The sequence below is a fragment of the Anomaloglossus baeobatrachus genome, chromosome 5, assembly GCF_048569485.1.
Source record: "Anomaloglossus baeobatrachus isolate aAnoBae1 chromosome 5, aAnoBae1.hap1, whole genome shotgun sequence".
In the NCBI taxonomy this organism is placed as follows: Eukaryota; Metazoa; Chordata; class Amphibia; order Anura; family Aromobatidae; genus Anomaloglossus; species Anomaloglossus baeobatrachus.
Window position 1 is genome coordinate 181,963,746 of NC_134357.1, and position 25,268 is coordinate 181,989,013.

Below are 25,268 nucleotides of genomic sequence, written 5' to 3' on the forward strand. Positions count from 1 at the left end.
TTTAGGCTGCCCCCAGGCTAAAAATATCAGCCAACAGCCACCTGGAATTGCAGCATCCATTAGATGTGACAGTCCCGGGACCTTAACTGGCTCATCTCGATTACCCTGGTGCAGTGGCAATCGGGGTAATAAGGAATTAATGGCAGCCCATAGCTGCCACTAAGTCTTAGGTTAATCATGGCAGGCGTCTCTGAGACAACCCCCATGATTAAAGGGGTGGTTCACCCATATTTTTTATTGTCTAGATCGATATTATATTGAAAAACAATGTTTCTCTCAAATACCTTGTGTTGTCAATAGTGCCTGTGAGAGGCGCTATTGCAGACCGCTGTTCCCCGTCCAGTGACGTACCCGTCCAATGCTGCCTCATCACATCCGTGCAGCCGGCTACATTCTGAGCCCATCTGCTCCCTGCTCCTCCTCCCTCACAGCACGTCTCTTGCTTGCAGCGTTCTGCGAGGAGGGAGGAGGGAGGGGGGAGCAGGAGACGCGCCGTGCTGTGCTAGGAGGGAGGAGGAGGGGGGAGCAAATGGGCTGTGACAGCAGTGAAGCACCGCTCACAGCTCAGAGTCTGGAAGACTGTAGCCGGCTGCACGGATGTGACGTGTGCAGCACTTGACGGTGACATCACTGGACGGGGAGCAGCGGTCTGCAATAGCGCCTCTCACAGGCACTATTGACAACACAAGGTATTTGAGAGAAACATTGTTTCTCAATATAATATCGATCTAAACAATAAAAAATATGGGTGAACCACCCTTTTAATCTAGAAGTAAAAGTAAACACATACACCCAAAAAATCCTTTATTTGGAATAAAAGACAAAAAACCCCACTGTCTTTCACTACCTTTATTACCCTCCCAAATACCCTTCCAGGTCCGAAGTAATCCACACGAGGTCCCATATTGCTTCCAGCTCTGCTGCATCAGAAACCCACAGTGAGCGGCCATAGAACAAGACTGCCCGCTGTGAGCTCCACTCAGAACCTGAAGTGAGTCGCGCAATCAGAGGTGACGTCACTCAGGTTACCCGTGGCCATAGCTGGAGTCCTCCACCTGTGAGTTCAAATCACCCAAGTGACTGAAGTGAGCCGTGCGATTAGCAGTGCCATCACTCAGGTGTTTTCTGGTCACAGCTGGAGTCCTTCACCTGTGACCGCAAATCAGGCCGCGACACAGAGCCGCGCTGAGAATGACCTCAGGTGAAGCTCGGACGTCACAGCTGCGGCCCAGCACTACTGTCTGTCGCGGCACTGACGTCAGAGGTTCACCCAAGTTCATTCTCATCGCATGTTTCTGTCTCTTTCTGCTGTCAGCGGACAGTCATGCTATTTGTTTTCTATCTATGCCTCTATGTATTCTAGCATCTATCATTTTATTTATCCTTTAAAAACACACTGTCGAAAACGCAGGGAAAACGCATGCGTTTTGTACCGCAATTTAATGTCAAACACAGTGTTTACATTTGTCAAGAGTCTGCATTTTTGCTGTCAAACCAGAACGCAGCGTGCGGACATAGCCTAACAGCTTTTAAAATAGGGCTGGATGATTCCTCAGTACACACAACATTGTTGGTTATAGATGACTTAGTGACCAAATGTAGAACTGGTGGAGGAAGCGTGAACTGGATGGACCTAGGTCTTTTTTTATGCCTATGTAACTATGTAAATTAGAGTATGGACCTCCACTACAGATGGAGCTACGAAGACATCATCTTGGGAGGTCACTGCAGAGGTGATAACAAGAAACCGACCACAAAGTTCCTCTTTGCAAACATTACCAAACCATATATGTTTAGCAATCTAGAAATGTGTATATCACATTGCTTCACTAATGAGTCATAAAACTGACGACATGAGACGATGGAGCCGCAACCTGCAGTAACATCTCAGCCACAAAGTCTGGTTTGTACGTCTATGCCGAGACATCCCAATAGACCGACGCGGAGATGAAGACCAAGAAAATCAGAAGACATTTGAAAAGGTGCACAGGAAACAGGTATCTGACAAAATAGTGGCCTGTGTCAGTGGATAATACCAATAACTACAAAATTCTCATTGAGGAGGATAGTGAGCCAAGGGAAGCAACTGGGAAGGTTTACCAGCTATTAATCAAACCTTTTAAATGCCAAATTGTTCCAAATCAAAATGAGAAAAGAAAAAAAAAAAAACAAAAAAAAACAAAAACAAAAAAAAACACACTTGCCCCGCGACTCCTGACAGTCATGTGAAATTGTTAGGCTGCATGATGTCATGTGAGCCCCGGGACACACAGAACCGACATCGCTGGTCTGAGGGGTAGAGTATGTGAATTTTATTTTATGGAGACAACTTTATTGCACTGAAGAAGGGGTTTGTCTAGTAATGTACAACCCATCCAATATATGATTTTCAATGACCCCTATGGCCAATCAACAGTATCCAAAATATGCAAACATTTTCAAATATCTCCCGTATTTTTCAGACCACAAGACGCACTTTTTTCCCCCAAAATTTTGGGGGAAAGTGGGGGGTGCGTCTTATGGTCTGAATATAAGGCCGGGAATGAGGGTGCTGTGGTGGCGCGGGTCATGGGGGCACGAGCAGGCTGCAGCAGCGCCTGCCGTGACCACGTGGACCCACTCATTTAATATGCACGCCCATCCTCCCACCCATCTCTCAGCACTGAAGCAGGAGTAAACAGGTGGGCGGGGTGATGGGCGGGAGGATGGGCGAGGGATAAACAGCCGGCCGGCATGATCACCCCTCTGGCAACTACAGCCTGGAGTGATCATGTGTAGCTGTATTCACTGCCCCCCGCACATCATCATCAGCGCGGAGTGCAGTGAATCAGTATATTCACCTGTCACTGTTCCCCTGCAGCACCGTGATCTCCTCCTGGCTGCCGGCGGCCGCTGAGTGGACCCGTCCCCGTTCTCCTGCAGCATTGCGATGGCCTCCTGTGCCAGCGGCGGCCACAGACTAGCGGCGCACACAGCGATGACGTCATCGCTGTGCGCACGTGTCCACACGCAGCCGCCGCTGGCACAGGAGGACATCGCAATGCTGCAGGAGAACGGGTACGGCTCCACTCAGCAGTGCTGCCGCTGACACAGACGGGAGGACATCGCAATGCTGCAGGGGAACGGGTATGGCTCCACTCAGCGGCGCTGCCACTGACACAGACGGGAGGAGGAGCGATGCTGCAGGGAGTGAGGTTAGGCGAGTATGAACGTTTATTTTTTTTATGTGCCACAGGATGGGGGTATGCTAGGAGCAGGATGGGGGTATGCTATGAGCAGGATGGGGGTATGCTATGAGCAGGATGGGGGTATGCTATGAGCAGGATGGGGGTATACGAGCAGGATGGGGGTATACGAGCAGGATGGGGGTATACGAGCAGGATGGGGGTATACGAGCAGGATGGGGGTATACGAGCAGGATGGGGGTATACGAGCAGGATGGGGGTATACGAGCAGGATGGGGGTATACGAGCAGGATGGGGGTATACGAGCAGGATGGGGGTATACGAGCAGGATGGGGGTATACGAGCAGGATGGGGGTATACGAGCAGGATGGGGGTATACGAGCAGGATGGGGGTATACGAGCAGGATGGGGGTATACGAGCAGGATGGGGGTATACGAGCAGGATGGGGGTATACGAGCAGGATGGGGGTATACGAGCAGGATGGGGGTATACGAGCAGGATGGGGGTATACGAGCAGGATGGGGGTATACGAGCAGGATGGGGGTATACGAGCAGGATGGGGGTATACGAGCAGGATGGGGGTATACGAGCAGGATGGGGGTATACGAGCAGGATGGGGGTATACGAGCAGGATGGGGGTATACGAGCAGGATGGGGGTATACGAGCAGGATGGGGGTATACGAGCAGGATGGGGGTATACGAGCAGGATGGGGGTATACGAGCAGGATGGGGGTATACGAGCAGGATGGGGGTATACGAGCAGGATGGGGGTATACGAGCAGGATGGGGGTATACGAGCAGGATGGGGGTATACGAGCAGGATGGGGGTATACGAGCAGGATGGGGGTATACGAGCAGGATGGGGGTATACGAGCAGGATGGGGGTATACGAGCAGGATGGGGGTATACGAGCAGGATGGGGGTATACGAGCAGGATGGGGGTATACGAGCAGGATGGGGGTATACGAGCAGGATGGGGGTATACGAGCAGGATGGGGGTATACGAGCAGGATGGGGGTATACGAGCAGGATGGGGGTATACGAGCAGGATGGGGGTATACGAGCAGGATGGGGGTATACGAGCAGGATGGGGGTATACGAGCAGGATGGGGGTATACGAGCAGGATGGGGGTATACGAGCAGGATGGGGGTATACGAGCAGGATGGGGGTATACGAGCAGGATGGGGATATACGAGCAGGATGGGGGTATACGAGCAGGATGGGGGTATATGAGCAGGATGGGGGTATATGAGCAGGATGGGGGTATATGAGCAGGATGGGGGTATATGAGCAGGATGGGGGTATATGAGCAGGATGGGGGTATATGAGCAGGATGGGTTACCGTATATAGCAGGATGGGGCCATATGCCAGGATGGGTTACCGTATATAGCAAGATGGGGCCATATGCCAGGATGGGTTACCGTATATAGCAGGATGAAAACTGATGTGTGAAAGTAGCCTTAGAACACTCATATCGACCCCTCCCGGTTAATTAAAATCTTCAGAGCCACAACAATATTATCCGCATCAGCGTCTGCTGTTGCTTCTGAATACTGAATGTTCAGAGCACAGCAGTCAGTGATAGATATAGTCAGATTAGATGCAATGTTATTGAATCCATATAACGGGGAGGTTTTAATTTTTTACTGGTTCAGAAATAAGAAAAGGCCATGAACATTGAAATGAACTTACAATACTACTAGTAAGCCTGTGCTAGAATAAGCCTAGGTAGTGACTTTTTGGAGCAGTCTAGTCCTGTTATAACGGGCACCTGCAATACCTGACCTGGCTTACATATAGCACAAAATGATCCACTTTTCACTGAAAACGCTCAACTGGAGTCCTCGGATAATGTGGAAGTGAGTAGTCACATGTGAGACTGACCAAAAGGATAGTCTGCCGCCTCGTAAGGGAAGTGTCAGGCAATGTCCCACAAACATAACAGTAACATCAGGCCTCCTACTTTCTGGAACAGAAGGAAGACACATGATCACTGCATGGCAGTACCAGTCATGAAACCTGAACGCTTCCCCAATGGCGAGTGACAAAAACAAGTGAATAGAAGTATCAATCAAGATTATAAAAACATTTCTACATTTTAGGTCCCCCATGCACCGTATAAAAGTAGGTGGGAGCACCTTATGTGAAGAGAGGTCTCCCCACTCACTCGACAGACGGGCTAGGGGGGCAGAGAAAGATCAGGCAGTTTTTGTTTTTAGGGGAAAAAAAAAAAGCCATTACCAGAGATGTCCGGCAGCAGCTTTCTCCTCTACCTATTGACAATACATGAATGTTTGGCTAACGTGATTGGGGTGGCTGGAAGAGATGGTCAGCAGAACATTGGGCCAGCAGTCATGTAATATTAGCACATGGCCACCTTTCGGACTACATAGTGCTCTATAATAGGATCATCAGCAATTTTCTGAAGCTGGAAAATAGATGACAGATTTGAGGACCCTCATAAAGGAACCTTTCTATTCTGCTTTTGTCTCATCATAATAAAAGCAGCTCCCACAAGTGCTCTCTAGTGCTTAAAGGCCCTCTGATCTCTGCACTGATGTCTTCACAACATCCCCCAGGAGTTGGGCAACGCCTCTAGTGGCCTCCTGCCCGAATATACAGCCGGCAGCCATGATCATAAGACGAGAACTGCATAGCCCCTGGAGAAGCATTTATCTCAACTATTCAACAGAAATAGCATAGCAAAGCCTCCTCAGCAGCTGTCATACTGATCACCTATGGCCGCCACATACAGACAAATGTCCATCTCAGAAAGCCCATCTCTTCCATCCGTATTTTGACGCGTATTTTCAGAAATCTGCAGCAAAATCTGCATGTCCATTGTGATGCCAGCAAAGTCTATGAGAATTCAGAAGTGCTGTGCCTATGTTGAGTATTTTTCCCTTGCGTATTTGGTGCAGATTTTTTTTTTTTTGCATCAAATACGCAAGGGAAAAATACTCAACAAAGGCACAGCACTTCTGAATTCTCAGACTTTCCTGGCTTTACAATGGACATGCAGATTTTGCTGCAGATTTCTGAAAATACACGTCAAAACTACAGAGCGTGGGCACTGGGCCTAAGGGTGAGACTAGGGCACGCTGCGATTACTACACATGAACAATTGTGCACACAACCACAACACAGACCCAAATTGTAAGACTTCGCTTCTAGCCTCAGGTCGAGTTCAGACCAGCGCATGCAAATTTATCCGTTTTTCAACAAGGAACAGATGCCTAATGTCATCCTGGTGTTTGGTTTTTATATCCATATGGAATTTGTTTTTTTACATGGACATTTTAATAAAAAACAAAAAGTATAGTTCTCAGAACTGTATTGGATCCATGAAAAGTCCATGACACAGAAATGGTCCATGAACCGAATAATAGCTGACCCGGCAATACGGACAAGGTGGTGCTCGCTGCCGTTTGTTACCCGTAGACCATCAGTCCATGTGCAAAAAAAAAAAAAAATAAGTGCTGCGCCTTATTAGTCAGCGTGCTGTACGTATTTTACTGATTATCCACTCCCCTGATGAGTCCTTGCCAGTCATGTCCCCAAAATGCAGGTCTGTGTACAGCTACGTACACTATCCTGCTTCATGGATGGGGCAGGAGCTGTCTACCATTAAAACTGGAATCATACAGAAGACTAGTCCATGCAGCGAGCCCACTGACTACTACTGCCCACCGTACACACACAGAACAACTTTCAGCCCCATACCGATGGCTTGCACATCCGTGAAAATGACCAGAAGAGCTCTGACCTGGGGCGTGGACCCCACAAGACCTATACAGGTGTCCTGTTCTCCCTGGCACACAGATATTAGCAGCTGATCCAAACAGAGGGAAAATACCGCTGTGGATATAGTTGTGGTCTGAAATCTGTGGTCCTATTTGCAGCATACAAATTCCATAATTCAGATTTTCTCGGCAGCACTTTGTGTGACAGACACTGTGCAGCACCTACATCAGATCTCTTACAACCGCATACTCTGTTACTGCAATTCACAGTTGGTTTTCTAGACACAAGATTCACTGTGATTATATGCGCTTGTTCACACCCCCTTAAAGGGAACCTGTCATCAGAAATTTGGCTTTCAACCTAAATGTTTCCCCCTCTGCAGCTCCTGGGCTGCATTCTAGTAAGGTTTCTATACTTTTTGTGCCCCCTTTTGAACCAAAATAAATACTTTATAAAGATATACCTTTTGGTATGAAAATCTTGTAAATTCTCCATGGGGCGGGCCGTCTGGCGTCCGTTGCTGTCCCTTACGCCGTCCCCCCACGCTACAAATCATCCCTCAGGACGCCGCCCACTGCGCCTGAGGTCCCGTGCACGCCGGGACACCTGGTGACGTGGTCGCAGGCACGAGAGTATGGGCGGCGCTGTGATTGCATTGCAAGTGCCCGCCCATACTTTCATGGCCGCGCTCTCCCCTCTGTACGTCGCTCAGATCCTCTCCGCTCCTCCCATCTATTTCCTGCTGCAGGGTACGATGGGAAGGAGGTGACGTCTGGTCATTTGGCCGGCGCAGAACGCTGGAGGCAGAGGGGAAAGTGCGGTCACGAGGTTATGGGCGGCACTTGCTGATGACACAGCACCGCCCATAACCTCGTGCCTGCGCAAAACGTCACCAGCGGTCACACGTGCACGCAGTGCACAGTCCCGCTACAGTCGCACAGCGCATGCGCAGGACCTCGGGCGCCCAGGGGCGGCGTCTTGAGATATGAAATTCAGAGTTCGGGGGCGGCGTAAATCGGCAGGAGGACAGTAACCGACACCAGGCAGCCCGCCCCCATGGATAATTTACAAAATTTACATACGAAAAAGGTACAACTTTATAAAGTGTTTATTTTGGTATAAAAGGGGCCAGAAAAACTAGAGGAACCTTGCTAGAATGCAGCCCAGGAGCTGCAGAGGGGGAAACTTTTAGGTTTATAGCTAAATTTCTAATGACAGGTTCCCTTTAAAGCAGATTTCCAACAGAAATATTGTGGGGGGTGATGTCCATGGTCCTGCACACTGGGTGCTCCCCCTCACCATCACTGGCCAAGGTGGTGAAGCATATCGGTCAGTGAGGGATGAGCAGGAGGTGGCACAAGTGTACGATAAACCTGGGCACTGTGAGTGTGATGGGCACCCAGGGCTCACAAGTAGGTAATCCCAGGATTACTATATGAGGTAATGACCAATGTAGCGAGAAACACTGCACAAGACCGGCCATTTTGTAGATATTCTGATTGATCACAATCAGGCCCTTGTCAAAGTCGCTCAGCTCCTGATGCCTATCCATATTCCTGCTTCTAAAACTTTAAAGGGGTTGTCATCTTCAGGAGAGTGGACACCAAACTGTAAATACATAAAATAAACACAGGAGGCGCTCTCCCTCCCTGGTTTAGAGCAGGGTTTCTGACTACAGCGATAACACCACAACAACAGCGGACAACACGGCTTTCTCCAGTCACTGAGCTCAGCGCTCATGAAGTGACGACGACGGCATGCCACAATCAGCTCATTTAGATCTATTAGACTTACTAGATTATTATTTCTCTTAGACTTACTATTTTTTCTGAGCACCTGATATTTAACGCGGTGAGCCAGGAATAATCGTTTCGCAGTTATTGTATTTTTCACCTGAGCTCCAGCAAAATAATTTTTGCCTACTTTTCCACATGTCATTTACTACCTTCTCCTACGATGCTGATGAGGTCAGTAGTATTTTGTCTAGGGTAACTATACCCAATACATTTCTATCAGTACCCAATGAAGAAGTACGTTCTAGGGACTATGAAAAAGAATTAAGGAGGCATACTGCGCTGGAATTGCATTGTGCCACTCTAGCGGAGTATCATAAAGTACAACGAATTCCAAGAGGCTTACGAGTATCGTTGAAACCAACCCTTTTTTCAGATAAACCCGAATATTGTTCGAAATTCGAGAGTATAGTTAACAAGTGTTCGATGGACATTATAATCCTGACTATTGAATTCTTGCAAAAAGAAATTGAGGACCTGGGACACAACATCAGTTCGATTGAACAGCAACTTCAGAACACTATTCCCACTGCAGAGTGGGAGAGGATCCACTCCAAAACCAAAGCCACCATAGCTGAATTTAGTAAGACTCTTCAAGAACGGAAAAGGTCAAAGTTTTTAAGAGATCAAGAAGATTACGCCAAAAATCGAGTCTATCGCTGGCAATTTATGGAAGATACTCCTAGGAGACCAGCACAGTATCATCGGTATTCTACATCATCCGGATCAGATACAGAACAGTATACCTCACGACAATCTCGTTTTTTAGCACAGCGCCCAAACCAAAGAGGAAAACGAGGCGGAGTAAGAGGGGCCGCGGTGGCGCCATCAACGTATCACATACAAACCAGATCACAGGTACCAATTTAGTGTATAATATTTCTTCATACAACCTGTCTGTAATTGAATCTCAGGTACTACAAAAAGGGTTATCATTCTGTCCTACTCCACCTCTTAATACGTTTGTTCTAGACCAGGAGATGAGGAGGTTTTTTAGGACCTTGAGATTAAAAGCCCATTTTTGTACTGATCAGACCACAGCGGTTGTTAACACTCCGACTGAACCCGATACCATGTTTCGGCTGAAACAATTGGACCTTAGAGTCCCGAGTTCGTTCAACCCTCCTAAGACGTATCACCCTATCGAGACGTATGTTGCTTTAGTCTCTAGAGACATTAATCACACATTAAAGACAGTTGATGAGGGTCAATTAAAAATTAAACGTAATGTCACTATAGAGGAAAGTCGTGCAATACGGGATTTAAAAAATAACCCCAATATCGTTATTAAACCGGCCGATAAGGGTGGGGCCATCGTGGTACTTAACAAGAAATACTACATTGATGAGATTTTGAGCCAATTAAGTGATACAAACACTTATGTACCTATTTCACGAGATCCAACATCCCATGTACAGGGACTCATCAAACACATTGTACATATCTATTTGGCCAATAATACCATAGATCAGAAATTAGCTGATTTTCTTATTAAAGCCCACCCCATTACACCGGTGTTCTATACCTTACCCAAGGTCCATAAAAACATGAGTCATCCTCCCGGTCGCCCGATTGTTGCCTCAACAGAATCCGTCTTATCACCCCTTGCCATCACGGTTGAGAGAATCCTTACTCCTCTCATACCTAACATCAAATCATACCTCAAAGATACTTCTGATTTCTTGACACAATTACAATCCATTGGGTCGTTACCTCCAGAATGTCTTTTGGTATCCCTTGATGTCAATAGTCTTTATACTAGTATTCAACATCTTGATGGCATACAGGCAGTAAAATGGTTTTTGAATAGACATAGTACCCACTCTTCCTCACAAAACCAATTTTGTATTGATCTTCTTCAACTGGTTCTAGAAAATAATTTTTTTCTGTTCCAAGACCAGTTTTATTTACAAAAACGGGGGACCGCGATGGGTTCAAATTTAGCACCCCCTTATGCGAATATTTTTATGGCACATTTTGAAGAGTTTCACATATACAATCATCCACTGTGGTTGGAACATGTAATTACATGGAAAAGGTATATTGACGACATCTTCCTCATTTGGCGGGGCGATGCCGCTTCTCTATCACAGTTTCACACTGAGATCAATTCCTTCACACAAGGTCTCACCTTTTCCATTCAATTCGATACCTATAACATTAACTTTTTAGATACCATGGTAATATCGTCTGACGGCATTCTCAGCACTGATTTGTACGTGAAACCGACTGACCGCAATAGTCTTCTGCATTTTACAAGCTGCCATCCCCGCCACACTAAACAAAGTCTTCCTATTTCACAACATCAGCGTGTGGCACGAATCGTATCTGACCCAGCACAACGTGATGTAAGATCCTCAGAAATGAGTATGAAGTTTCTCCAGAGGGGATATCCTATTGATATTGCCAATAAGAAACTTTCTCAAAGACCCACCATTCAAAAGAATATCCCGCGCATTCCGTGTATAAACACTTATCATCCCTTTTCTCCTCTCATCAAGAGCATAGTCTGCAAGCATTGGCCGCTTCTAAATAAGGCCTATCCAGAAGTAAGCGAATTCAGCGTACCCCCTTTATTTTGCAATAAGAGGCCTCGTAATCTCCGGGACAGTTTTGTAAGGGCTGACATAGGTTCCAGTAAGACTGTACTGAGGCAAACTTTTCTCGGTACTCCCAAAAAAGGCAATTTTCCGTGTCACCACTGCATACAGTGCAACAATCTTACCAGGGGTGACACTTTCACTCATCCCTTGTCAGGACGAATTTTTTCCATAAAAGGGTTTTTTACATGTGAGTCCTCTTTTGTAGTTTACCTTATTAAGTGTCCATGCGGTCTCGGATATGTTGGGGAGACCACCCAGCATGTCCGAGACCGGATTAGTAAACACAAATCCACCATTAGATGCAGACAGATGATGCTCCCTATCCCATACCATTTTATTACGTATGGTCACACGATCGCGCAATTGAAGTACCAGGTACTGGAGCATGTACCCACACCTAGAAGGGGTGGTAACAGAGTACGTACCCTGAAAGAAAGGGAATCTTATTGGATATTCACCCTTAATACGCTGGAACCGAGAGGTCTTAATAGGGAACACGATATGTGCATCTAAAGAAGTTCATTGTCTGATAGGTTTCGTTTTTACGTTATCTTGAATATTTACTATATTAATTTAGTTGGGTCGACTTTTGTTGCTTTTCAGCCTCTGAGTGGTCATCTACAATATGATTGTCAAAAACCCAGTATAAGGATAAGTGAGAACATCATTCTAGTACACATAGTGACATGGATTTCTCCCTAATTGTTTTTTCTTTGTTCCAGGCTCCACCTCCTACTTGATCCCTTCACCGTCCTTGCACCAATGTATGTCATCATCACAGCCACGCTCATCTATAAGGGACCATCACCAGGATTCTCTGTTGTTGTGCACTTTATATAATGTAGTCATTTGGTACGTTTTTTCTGGCATGTGCTCTGTACCTGACTCGTGCGTTAGTGCAAATGGAGTGACACTGCGCGCTTGCCATGTGCAATCCACAGGCCAGCTCACTGCGATCCTTTATATTAGGATCACACATGACCTTATTCTTAAATGTTACACCTTGCATGTTTCTTCTGTGCCCTGTGCCCTGCTTGCGCGCAGTGCCAATGAATGGGCGCTGTGTACGTGCTGGGCTTAGCTCATTGGTCGGTTCACTTCTCTATCATCCACTTTGGCCCGTGTTCCGTGCTGGGCGCGCGTGCTGGGCCACTTGGTGGCGCTGTGCGCGCGCACTGTGCGATTCACGGGTCAATCCCTGACTTCTAGGCACCCATACACCTCCTCTGATGCACTTCCTCCCATTGAGCTGGTGCTGCGCTCCGGGCGCATGCGCGGTGCGGCGCGCCGCACTGCGCATGCGCGGCGTGCGCTCCACCGGCCCACACTGCGTTCCACCATCCAGGAAGCAGGATGGTGGACGCTGCATTGCTCCCACTACATAAGGACAAGCCACCACCGCACTGTGCACTTCTTCCTGGGGCCCACACCCTATATCACCAACGCAAGGTATGTGTACTTATCCCCTTGAGCCACTAGCATAATGGAACAGCCTTATTCATTGATTTTCTATATTTCCATTTAGATACGTGATATCATATATGGCTCACTAGCCTTTCCCTGTGTCCAATACCTTTAATATCTCAGGTATGTGTCTATATCAGCCCACCATTTATGTCACATATATTATTTAACATTAAAATCATACATTTTCCATAGGGTCTCTTTGAGAACCCCATAAGGAGTCCTTTACATTGTATGATCCCATACATGTTCACCTTGTTGGAACAATATTAAGGTAACACTGATACATTATTTATCCTACCACATGTACCTTATACTGGTTTTCTTATCCCGCTTGTAATTCCTGATGTTCATATATTTTGTCCATAGCACTTATGTTACCCTGAGGCCATTGTGAATTCCTCAGTGCGAGTAACAGTATACCATTCCTGCATTTTTCAGGTAGTTTTTTGCCTTCTTACCATCTGTTATATAATACACAGAAATCACTATATATGTCTTTTCTCCCTGCTTTATGCGTTAATGCGATTTATGTGTGACTCTCTTGCTCAGAACATTCCTTCTCTTCTGAGGCAACTGAGAAACCATCAGTGAAGGAAACACGAAACTTTCTCTCATGCTCCCAGGTATCTACCTTTGACAGCGAAACATTTTTTCAGGTAGACTATTCTCCTTCAGGACACATTATTTCACTTTAATCATGAAGTTAGAATAATCCATGTATTATTCTAATGCGCATGTTTATATCTACTTGCATTTAGAATTGTCTATATCTCATTTCCCTCTGGAAAAAGGTCACTACTATTAATCATCAATTCACTTTAATGCATAAGGTATAAGTGGAGAAAGACACACCTGTAGATAGGTATTGCAGAGGAAAGTAACTCTTCTGATTTGCATGTTTGTATGTTATGTATACGGTATTCATTTGATTTTGTCTCCTACATAGGATCACACCTTGTCCATTTTTTGACTGCATTGTGATGTCTTCATATTATTGAACATACACCATACAGTTGTTTATATAGGTGGGTCACTACTGCCCTCATTTATCAAATGATAAGTGTACCTTTCATGAGCTTTATTTTTTTGTTAGGCTTCTTTATTTCAACACATGGATTTTATAAGCATATGTATGTCTTGGTTTGATTATGTGCTATCATCATGTTATTAGAGATTGTTGTTACAACCAATGCCATGATCATGCTATGTTGATTTATATATTTTCATGCCCTAATGGTGCGTATGTTTTTGTTACATTAGATAAATTTGTCCTTGATAAAGACCTTCTAACGGTCGAAACGTTGGATGGATGAATTATCATCATTTTTTTGACCTATGCACAAAATAAAACCATTTAAGCATTCCAAGTTTTTCTCTTCCTCATATATTCTCCAAGTGTGCCAGAATTATTTTCTATTACAATCAGCTCAGTGACGGGTTAAAGTGCCGAGGCGCTGCTGTGACGTCATCGCTGTAGTGAAAACCCCCCGGACCGGAGCATCGGTGGGGAGCCCGTTCTCAACCCAGGGTTAAGGTTAGAATATCTTAGTTTGGGAATGAATTTCCTGAGAGATGACAACAAGAGTTTAACTACAAGACTGATTGTTTATCTGCCAATTATTACACCTGTCAGTGTACGTACATAGAATATATTGGATCTAGATAGAGTGTAATGTACATACACTACTCACAAAAAGTTAGGGATATTTGTGTTTCGGGTGAAATTTCAGGATGATCCTTAAGCTGGGTTCACACACAGCGACAACGACGTCACTATTACGTCACCATTTTCTGTGACGCAAGAGCGACCTTTTAAGTCACTGTTATGATCGCTGCTTAGCGGTCAAACACAGCAGACGCAGCAGCGATCATAACGACCCGTGTCGCTGTGGAAGCCATGCTGCACTTGGTAGCTAAGGTAAATATCGGGTAACCATTACCCGATATTTACCTTGGTTACCAGCGCACACGCTTAGCGCTGGCTCCCTGCTCTCCTAGCCAGGGTACACATCGGGTTAATTACCCGATGTGTACTCTGGCTCAGTGAGCAGGGAGCCAGCGCTAAGTGGTGTGCTTTCACGCTGCCAGTGCCAGCTCCCTGCACTCCTAGCCAGGGTACACATCGGGTTAATTACCCGATGTGTACTCCGGCTCCAGCTACGTGAGCAGGGAGCCAGCGCTAAGCGGTGTGCTCTCAAGCTGCCAGTGCTGGCTCCCCGCTCACATAGCTGGAGTACACATCGGGTAATTAACCGTAGTTTACTGTGGTTACAGCTTACCACAGGCTGCCAGACGCCAGCTCCTGCTCCCTGCTCGCTTCAGTTCGTCGCTCTCTTGCTGTCACACACAGCGATGTGTGCTTCACAGCGGGAGAGCAACGAGCAAAAAATGAAGCAGGACATTCAGCAACGACCGGCGACCTCACAGCAGGGGCCAGCTCGTTGCTGGATGTCACACACAGCGACGGGACATCGCTGCTACGTCACAGAAAATGGTGACGTAGCAGCGACGTCGTCGCTGTGTGAGACACCACCTTTAGGCTAGGGCCACACGAGCATATGGCATCTGATGCCATATGCTCATGACCTCAGCCCCCGTTCTGCCAACATGAGCCTAGTGACATTATACTGCGATCAGATCCCAGCTGCGGAACAGAGGAGGTAGCTGCAAAGGGGAGGGATTACTCTCTCCATCGCCTCCATTGTCAGCTGATGCCTATATCGCACTGCACTCGGATGTCATGAGAATGCAGTCTGATGTTTCACTCGCACCCATAGACTTGTATGGGTGCGAATGAATACGGCTCTCACATACACTCGCAGCAATTGCTTTCTCTGTGCAATTTCGCCTGAGAAAAAAAATATTGCAAATGGAAACGAACCCATAGAGTAACAGTTGTGGAATGCGATTTTTTTAGCGCATTCCACTGGTCGGATTTACTCACCGTGTGTCCTAAGGCGGGTTTCACATATCCGGCTTTTCGCCGGATTGACGGATGCGGCGCACAATGAAGCGGTCATCAGTGTGGGATGTGGCTAAAGGACGTCCACTTCTACTGATTACATTCTAAGCTCAGTGGCCACTTCCATCTGAAAACATCCTGCTTGAAGCCTCGTGATGGCGAGGTACTGTTGATCAATTGCTGGGTGTGATGGGTGACATCGTGATGTCAAAATGTCAACAGCATAATGAGGACGACTGTTTAAGTACCAATTCTAATTGCACCCCAAAATTTATTGGGCGATTCATGGATAGACATCTGTTGTGAATTTTGCCATTAAGCTCCTTGTTAGAGAACAGCAAGTTGTGCAAAAATTACTGAAACATTGCACAGATGGACATGTGTATTGGAAACGTTAGAGAAGGTCCTATTGAGTTCACCTGAAAAAGTTAGAGTGCATGTAAGGCTAAAGGCCACTTTACACACAGAGATAAATCTGTGGCAGATCTGTGGTTGCAGTGAAATTGTGGACAATCAGTGCCAGGTTTGTGGCTGTGTACAAATGGAACAATATGTCCATGATTTCACTGCAACCACAGATCTGCCAAAGATTTATCTCTGTGTGTAAAGTGGCCTTTAGGCCGGTTTCACACATCCGGCTTTTCGCCGGATTGGCAGATGCGGCGCAAGCCAGTACACTGTATACAGTACAATGGCAGCGCGACAAGTGCCGGTCACATGCTGTCATGTGACCGGAGCATGTGACCTGGAAGTTGCGGCGCTGCCATTGTACCGTATACAGTGTACTGGCTTGCGCCGCATCTGCCAATCCGGCGAAAAGCTGGATGTGTGAAACCGGCCTAAGCCTTACATGCACTCTAACTTTTTCAGGTGAACTCAATAGGACCTTCTCTAACGTTTCCAATACACATGTCCATCTGTGCAATGTTTCAGTAATTTTTGCACAACTTGCTGTTCTCCAACAAGGAGCTTAATGGCAAAATTCACAACAGATGTCTATCCATGAATCGCCCAATAAATTTTGGGGTGCAATTAGAATTGGTACTTAAACAGTCGTTATGCTGATTGACATTTTGACATCACGAGGTCACCCATCACACCCAGCAATTGATCAACAGTACCTCGCCATCACGAGGCTTCAAGCAGGATGTTTTCAGATGGAAGTGGCCACTGAGCTTAGAATGTCATCAGTAGAAGTGGACGTCCTTTAGCCACATCCCACACTGATGACCGCTTCATTGTGACCAATGTCCTTTGGAACCAGATGTTGAAAACCGCACAACTCCAGACACATTTAAGTGAGGTGAGAGACACCCAAGTGTCATGTCACACCAGTCACAACTGAGTGGTCTGCGTGCTACACGATCTGAATAGGTACCTGACCACACCACAAGACACAGGTATCATCGTTTTGTTGGACGAGGGAGCAGTGGGCCTCAGTGTAGGTCACTGATTAAAATCGATTCACGCTGAGCAGAAATGATGGCCACCAACAATGTTGGAGACATCAAGGAGAGAGATGTAACAACCATTGTTGTCACCAGACAAGCCTTTGGTGGTGGTGTTATAGTGTGGACAGGTGTGTCCAGTCAATACAGAACTGCCCTACGCTTTTGTGAATGGTACAGTGACAAGCCCCTACTACTTAAATAATATCATTGATCCAGTTATTGTGCCTCTACATGAACTACACAGGCCTAATTTCATCTTGATGGACGACAATACTCCAGCTCATCTAGATCTCATCATTAGGGAATGGCTGCTGGAGACTACGGTACATCAAATGGCGTGGAATGCACCTTCTCCTGACCTGAATACCATAGAAAATCTATGGCATCAGCTGAGTTGCCATGTAGAGGCTCATAACTCTGTACACCAGAACCTCATCTGATCTGAGGACCGTCATTTAAGAAGAGTGGGATGCCGTGCCTTAGAAGACAATAAGGGTATGTCCACACACTGCAGTTTTTTGTTCACCACAAAACTGTAACCTGTGGCAACAAAAACACACAAAAAAAAAAACACAACATGCCTTTTTTGACAATGTGCTTGTTTGTTTTTTTGTCATGGGTGGACCCAGAAAGTAAAGTCCAACCAGTGCAGGTTCAAAAATGGTACCCCAGTGCCTAGCCCGGGCTTCTCAGGAAATTCCGAGTATTGATCCGAATCCGGCACTCATGTAAGATAAAAATATAATAAAGCGAGAGCACCGGCGCATATCATAGACTCCTCCCATTACTAATCTAGAGCTTAGTGGCAGCTGTGAGCTGCCATTAACCCCTTATTACCTCGATTGCCACCACACCAGGGCTATTGAAAAGAGCCAGGTAAAGTGCTGGGATTGTCACATCTAATGGATGCGACAATCCTGGGCATCTGCATGCTGCCATTTTTAGACTGGGGGGCCCAATAAGGTCTACCCAGCCTGAGAATACCTGCCCCAAGCTGTCGAACTTTATGTTGGCTAGGTATTTAAAAAAAAAAAAAAAGCCGCATGCAGTTCCTCTTATTTTGATACACAGCTAAGATAAGCGCAGGGCTGGGGGCTGCAGCCTGTAGCCTTATGCTTTATCTGGTATCATAATATGAGGGGACCCTACGCCAATTTTTTTTTATTTATTTTTTACACCACAGAGCGTCTGTGATTGGAAGCAGTGAGACATGCTGTCTCTCATCGTGGGGTCGCCGTCTGACTGCAACCGATCACAGACGCCAGTGGGCGGGGGAAGCAGTAAATATGTATGAGGCTAATGAGCAGCCCTGGAAACAGAATAAGTGGCTGCGGGAGTAGTTATTACAGCCGTGCCGTTGACTCGGTAAGTATAGCGAATTGCTCCTACCCCTTTATAAGTATGGAAATGCATGCTGTTTTGTGCCACAAACTGCACAAAAAAAAAAAAAATGCACCAAAAAACAGTACACATGAGGCCTAACTTCACATGACATGTTTTTGAGACGTTGACTTTTTCAGGAAAGGGTATATGGTACCCACCACTGTTATTGGTTTTGTTTCAATAGTTTGTTTGAAATTAAGAAATATCACTATTGTATACTTCTCCTGACATAATGCGCGTGTGTGTATACACACATGTGTGATATTTATATAGATTGTGTGTACACAATTGTAACATTTGATGGATGGTAAGATTTATGTAGGACAATATCCTTTTTACACACAAACAATTCGATCTGTAAATAACAAATAACATACTACACAAATGTTATCCATCTAATGTTACTACAATTGACTACACACACTGTGTACAATGTAGAACTGCAAGTGCACATATACACACACTAACATTCATATAACGCTACTACATGCATCTTCATTTGATGTGTAGTATGAACTTGTATATCATATTGTACACATGTGCTAATATGCATATTAAGTACCATTAGATTACTGGTAACCTGTATAGCGGTGTGTAGCAACACAACCAAACACATTAATAGTTAATATTATATACAAATAGTGTGTATTAGCTAGAGTCATAATATATGGATACTGTATGTATACACATGTAGTATACATTATATACAGATGCTGTGTATTACTGAGTGTGTGTAGCTGTAGTAATGTGTGTATATCCCATAGCTAGCTGTACAGTGGATGGCTGTAGTATATATAATATAGAGAAGCTGTGTATTACTGAGTGTGTGTAGCTGTAGTAATATGGGTGTATATCCCATAGCTAGCTGTACAGTGGAGGGCTGTAGTATATATAATATACAGATGCTGTGTATTACTGAGTGTGTGTAGCTGTAGTAATATGGGTGTATATCCCATAGCTAGCTGTACAGTGGATGGCTGTAGTATATATAATATACAGATGCTGTGTATTACTGTGTGTGTGTAGCTGTAGTAATGTGTGTATATCCCATATCTAGCTGTACAGTGGATGGCTGTAGTATATATAATATACAGATGCTGTGTATTACTGAGTGTGTGTAGCTGTAGTAATATGGGTGTATATCCCATATCTAGCAGCACAGTGGATGGCTGTAGTATATATAATATACAGATGCTGTGTATTACTGTGTGTGTGTAGCTGTAGTAATGTGTGTATATCCCATATCTAGCAGTACAGTGGATGGCTGTAGTATATATATAATATACAGATGCTGTGTATTACTGAGTGTGTGTAGCTGTAGTAATGTGTGTATATCCCATATCTAGCAGTACAGTGGATGGCTGTAGTATATATATAATATACAGATGCTGTGTATTACTGAGTGTGTGTAGCTTTAGTAATGTGTGTATATCCCATATCTAGCAGTACAGTGGATGGCTGTAGTATATATAATATAGAGAAGCTGTGTATTACTGTGTGTGTAGCTGTAGTAATATGGGTGTATATCCCATAGCTAGCTGTACAGTGGAGGGCTGTAGTATATATAATATACAAATGCTGTGTATTACTGTGTGTGTAGCTGTAGTAATATGGGTGTATATCCCATAGCTAGCTGTACAGTGGAGGGCTGTAGTATACATTATATACAGATGCTGTGTATTACTGAGTGTGTAGCTGTAGTAATATGGGTGTATATCCCATAGCTAGCTGTACAGTGGAGGGCTGTAGTATACATTATATACAGATGCTGTGTATTACTGTGTGTGTAGCTGTAGTAATATGGGTGTATATCCCATAGCTAGCTGTACAGTGGATGGCTGTAGTATACATTATATACAGATGCTGTGTATTACTGAGTGTGTAGCTGTAGTAATATGGGTGTATATCCCATAGCTAGCTGTACAGTGGATGGCTGTAGTATACATTATATACAGATGCTGTGTATTACTGAGTGTGTAGCTGTAGTAATATGGGTGTATATCCCATAGCTAGCTGTACAGTGGATGGCTGTAGTATACATTATATACAGAAGCTGTGTATTACTGAGTGTGTAGCTGTAGTAATATGGGTGTATATCCCATATCTAGCTGTAGTATACATTATACACGGGCAGTGTATTGTTTGGATGGCGGTAATGTTATTACTCCAGCTCCTTCACAGACACGAGCCACGGAAGGTAAACAACAGATGAATAGCCTTTTCATGCCCACGTCCCCGGTGCCCCCACATGCCACTTGTGCACATGCCCCCGCTCCCGGGCACTCACCGGCCAGCACAGCACGATCAGCACAGCACGATCACCGTACGAAGTTATGGAGCGCAGCCTGGAAAGTTGTGTCTTCACAGTGACTGCACCGCGCTCCTCCCCGGTCACACAGGAAGTACTAGCCCCGCTCCCCCTCCATTCATGTCAATGGGTGGTGCCTGACGGGCGTGTGTCATAGACTGATACTGGAAATCCCTGGAGATCAGCCCATTATGACCGGCGTCCAGGGGAGGATAGATGCACACACTGCATCGCTCACTGCATGCGCGGCGAAAGCAGGTTATTACCGTATACCCCAGGTCCGCCGTGTCGTTGCGGTGGGGCTGGCTACATGTGAACATCTTCTATTCTCGCATCCACCGCTTTCCTATGTTTTACTTTTCATATAAGAAGGGAAGTAAAATATTCAGATGAATAAATCAGCGATAAACTCCGAGGATTGCCCAATGAGCCTAGGGATAAACATCAGACAGGAAATCCTAAGGCCAGGACCACTGATAAAGAGCCAAATCCCCAGGTGAATGGCCAGAAACACTGATAAAGTGTCAGGACACCTGGTAAAGGGCCAGGACCCCTGATAAAGGAGCCTGACTCCTGGTAAAGTGCCAGGACGCCTGATAAAGAGCCAAATCCCCAGGTGAATGGCCAGAAACAGTGATAAAGTGTCAGGACCCCTGATAAAAGGCCAGGACACCTGATAAAGGGCCAGAACACCTGATAAAGGGCCAGAACACCTGATAAAGGGCCAGAACACCTGATAAAGGGCCAGAACACCTGATAAAGGGTCAGGACCCCTGGTAAAGGAGCCTGACTCCTGGTAAAGTGCCAGGACCCCTGATAAAGTGCCAGGACGCCTGATAAAGGGCCATGATGCCTGATAAAGGCCAGATGAGAAAATCCACCGCACTCTCAGTAGTAGCGAGATACACGCGATTGCCTCGCGTGTATCTCGCGGTGCATCACCCGGCACTCTCCTCACAGGAGGGTCGGTTGCATGCATCTCTATGCAGCTGAGACGCTCCTGTGAGGAGAGTGTGAGTCCGTGACGGGTGATGCACTGCGAGACTCGCGCGAGGCAATCGCAAGTGTGACACCAGCCATAATCTTGAATTCCAGTAAGAGCTGAGAAATATGTTTATGAAATAGCGGTGCTGCCCAGTTGTGCAGGCTGATAATGTCTTTAGTAAAGTATAGATGTAATTGCATACTTGGTCAAAATTGTTGGTACCCCTTGTTTAATGAAGGAAAAACCCAGAATGGTCACGGAAATAACTCGAATCTGACAAAAGTAATAATAAATAATAAATCTATGAAAATGAACAAATGAAAGTCAGACATTGCTTTTCAACCATGCTTCCACAGAATTTAAAAAAAAAACTCATGAAACAGGCTTGGAGAGAAATGAGGATACCCCTAAAAGTAACGTGACAAAAGGGACATGTTAAATCAAGGTGTGTTCACTAATTAGCATCACATGTGTGTACAATCTTGTAATCAGTCAGTGGGCCTGTATATAGGGCTACAGATACTCACTGTGCTGTTTGGTGACATGGTGTGTACCACACTCAACATGGGCCAAAGAAAGCAAAGGGAAGAGTTGTCTCAGGAGATTAGAATGAAAATTATAGACAAGCATGTTAAAGGTAAATGTTATAAGACCATATCCAAGCAGCTTGATGTTCCTGTGACTACAGTTCAACATATTATTGAGAAATGTAAGATGTATGGGACTGTAGCCAACCTCATTAGATATGACCGCAGGAGGGAAATTGATGACAAATCAAAGATATGGATAATACGAGTGGTAACAAAAGAGCCCAGAAAAACTTCTAAAGAGATTAATGGTGAACTTCAAGCTCAAAGAACATCAGTGTCAAATCGCACTATCCGTCGTTGTTTGAGCCAAAGTTGACTTCATGAGGACAACCAAGGAGGACACTGTTGTTGAAAAAAAATCATAAAAAAGCCAGACTGGAATTTGCCAAACTACATGTTGACAAGCCACAAAGAGAATGTCCTATGGACAGATGAGACAAAAAAGGAACTTTTTGGCAAGGCACATCATTGCTACGTTCAAAGACGACAAAATGAAGCATATCAAGAAAAGAAGACTGTCCCTACTGTGAAACATGGAGGAGGTTCTGTTATGTTCTGTGGCTGCTTTGCTGCATTTGACACATGGAATCTGTGCAGGAAACAATGAAATCTCAAGACTATCAAGGGATTCTAGAGAGAAAATTGCTGCTAGTTTCAGAAAGCCTGGTTTCAGTCACAGGTCTTGCAACAGGATAATAACCCAAAACACACAGCTGCAAAAAAACACCCAAGAATAGCTAAGAGGAAAACATTGGACTATTCTGAAGTGGCCTTCTATGAGCCCTGACCTAAATGCTATTGAGCATCTTTGGAAAGAGCTGAAACATGCCGCCTGGAAAAGGCAACCTTCAAACACGAGACAACTGAAGCAGTTTGCTCTTGAGGGGTGGCCAAAATACCTGTCGAGAGGAGCAGAAGTCTCATTGACAGTTACAGGAATCGTTTGATTGCAGTGATTGCTTCAAAAGGTTGTGCAACAAAATATTAAGTTAAGGAACCATCATTTCTGTCCAGGCCGATTTCATGAGTTTTATTTATTTTTTTAAATTCTGTGGAAGCAGAAAAGCAATGTCTGACATTCATTTGTTAACTTTAATAGATTTAATAAATGTATTACTTTTGTCAGATTCAAGTTATTTCTGTGAGCAGTGTGGGTTTTTCTTTCATTAAACGAGGAGTACCAACAATTTTGACACCGTGTATATACTGTAGATAGGCTTGTGGACAGCTGAACGCAGGCGCACCTGTGCGGATGCACGTGTCACACTTCATAAACACATTTCTCAGCTCCTACCACAGGCTCTCTAAACTCTTTTTCTATGTTAATTTGTGCCAAATCAGTGAGTTGATGATTAAGATCTGGGCTAGGTCGAAACTTTCTTATTATTTTGGTTTCATTCACCAAAAAAACCCCAAAAACTTTAATTTGTGTGCAACCTTCATTAATAAACTTTAATCAAATATTCAAGATTACTACTGAGAGTGTGATGGATTTTCTCATTTGGAAATTATTGGGTTAGTCTCACTCCTCCTGCACCTCCCATATATATATCATGTGCAGACCAATATCTTATTATTATTATTGTTTATTTATAGAGCGCCATTGATTCCATGGTGCTGTACATGAGGGGGTTACATACAGAATACATGTACACGTTACAATAGACAGACTAGCACAGGGGGAAGAGGGCCCTGCCCTTGCGGGCTTACATCCTAAAGGATTTTGGGGAGGAGACAGTAGGTGGGGTGTAGGTGGGGCGGCAGCTCCGCACGGTGGTGGGGCGGCAGCTCCGCACGGTGGTGGGGCGGCAGCTCCGCACGGTGGTGGGGCGGCAGCTCCGCACGGTGGTGGGGCGGCAGCTCCGCACGGTGGTGGGGCGGCAGCTCCGCACGGTGGTGGGGCGGCAGTTCCGCACGGTGGTGGGGCGGCAGCTCCGCACGGTGGTGGGGCGGCAGCTCCGCACGGTGGTGGGGCGGCAGCTCCGCACGGGGGTGGGGCGGCAGCTCCGCACGGTGGTGGGGCGGCAGCTCCGCACGGGGGTGAAGCAGTGAGGTCATTGAAGGTTATAGGCATTTCTGAACAGATGAGTCTTTAGGTTCCGTTTGAAGCTTGCGAGTGTAGTAGATAGTCTGACGTGTTGAGGCAGTGAGTTCCAGGAGACTGGGGATGCTCGGGAGAAGTCTTGGAGTCGGTTGCATGAGGAGCGAATGAGAGAGGAGGATAGAAGGAGATCTTGGGAGGACCGGAGGTTACGTTTTGGAGTGTAGCGAGAGATTAGTTCAGAGATATATGGAGGAGACAGATTATGGATAGCTTTGTAGGTCAGTGTTAGTAATTTGAATTGGATACGGTGGAAGATTGGGAGCCAGTGGAGGGACTTGCAGAGAGGAGAAGCGGGGTGGTATTGAGGAGAGAGGTGGATCAGTCGGGCAGCAGAGTTAAGGATGGACTGGAGAGGGGCGAGTGTGTTAGCAGGGAGACCACAGAGGAGGATGTTGCAGTAGTCGATGCGGGAGATTATGAGGGCGTGCACTAGAATTTTTGTAGATTGGGGATTGAGAAAAGGGCGGATTCTGGAGATATTTTTGAGTTGAAAACGGCAGGAGGTGGTGAGGGATTGGATGTGCGGTATGAAGGACAGGGCAGAGTCAAAGGTCACTCCGAGGCACCGAACTTTGGGTGCTGGGGAGAGCGTGATGTTATTAATTGTAATGGATAGATCAGGTGGAGAGTGCAGGGGAGATGGAGGAAAGATGATCAGTTCAGTTTTGGCCATATTGAGCTTTAGGAAG

The 25,268-nt window shown here is 45.7% G+C and overlaps 1 protein-coding gene across 1 annotated transcript in view; it reads right to left on the reverse strand.

Moving 5' to 3' along the window:
* Nucleotides 1-20,977, reverse strand: part of TSPAN14 (tetraspanin 14) — a 76,184-nt gene extending 55,207 nt beyond the window's left edge. The window contains exon 1 of the mRNA XM_075349023.1: nt 20,880-20,977. The gene's annotated coding sequence lies outside the window, so the exon portion shown is untranslated. The remainder of the gene's footprint in view (nt 1-20,879) is intronic.
* Between the last annotated feature and the right edge of the window lie 4,291 nt (nt 20,978-25,268).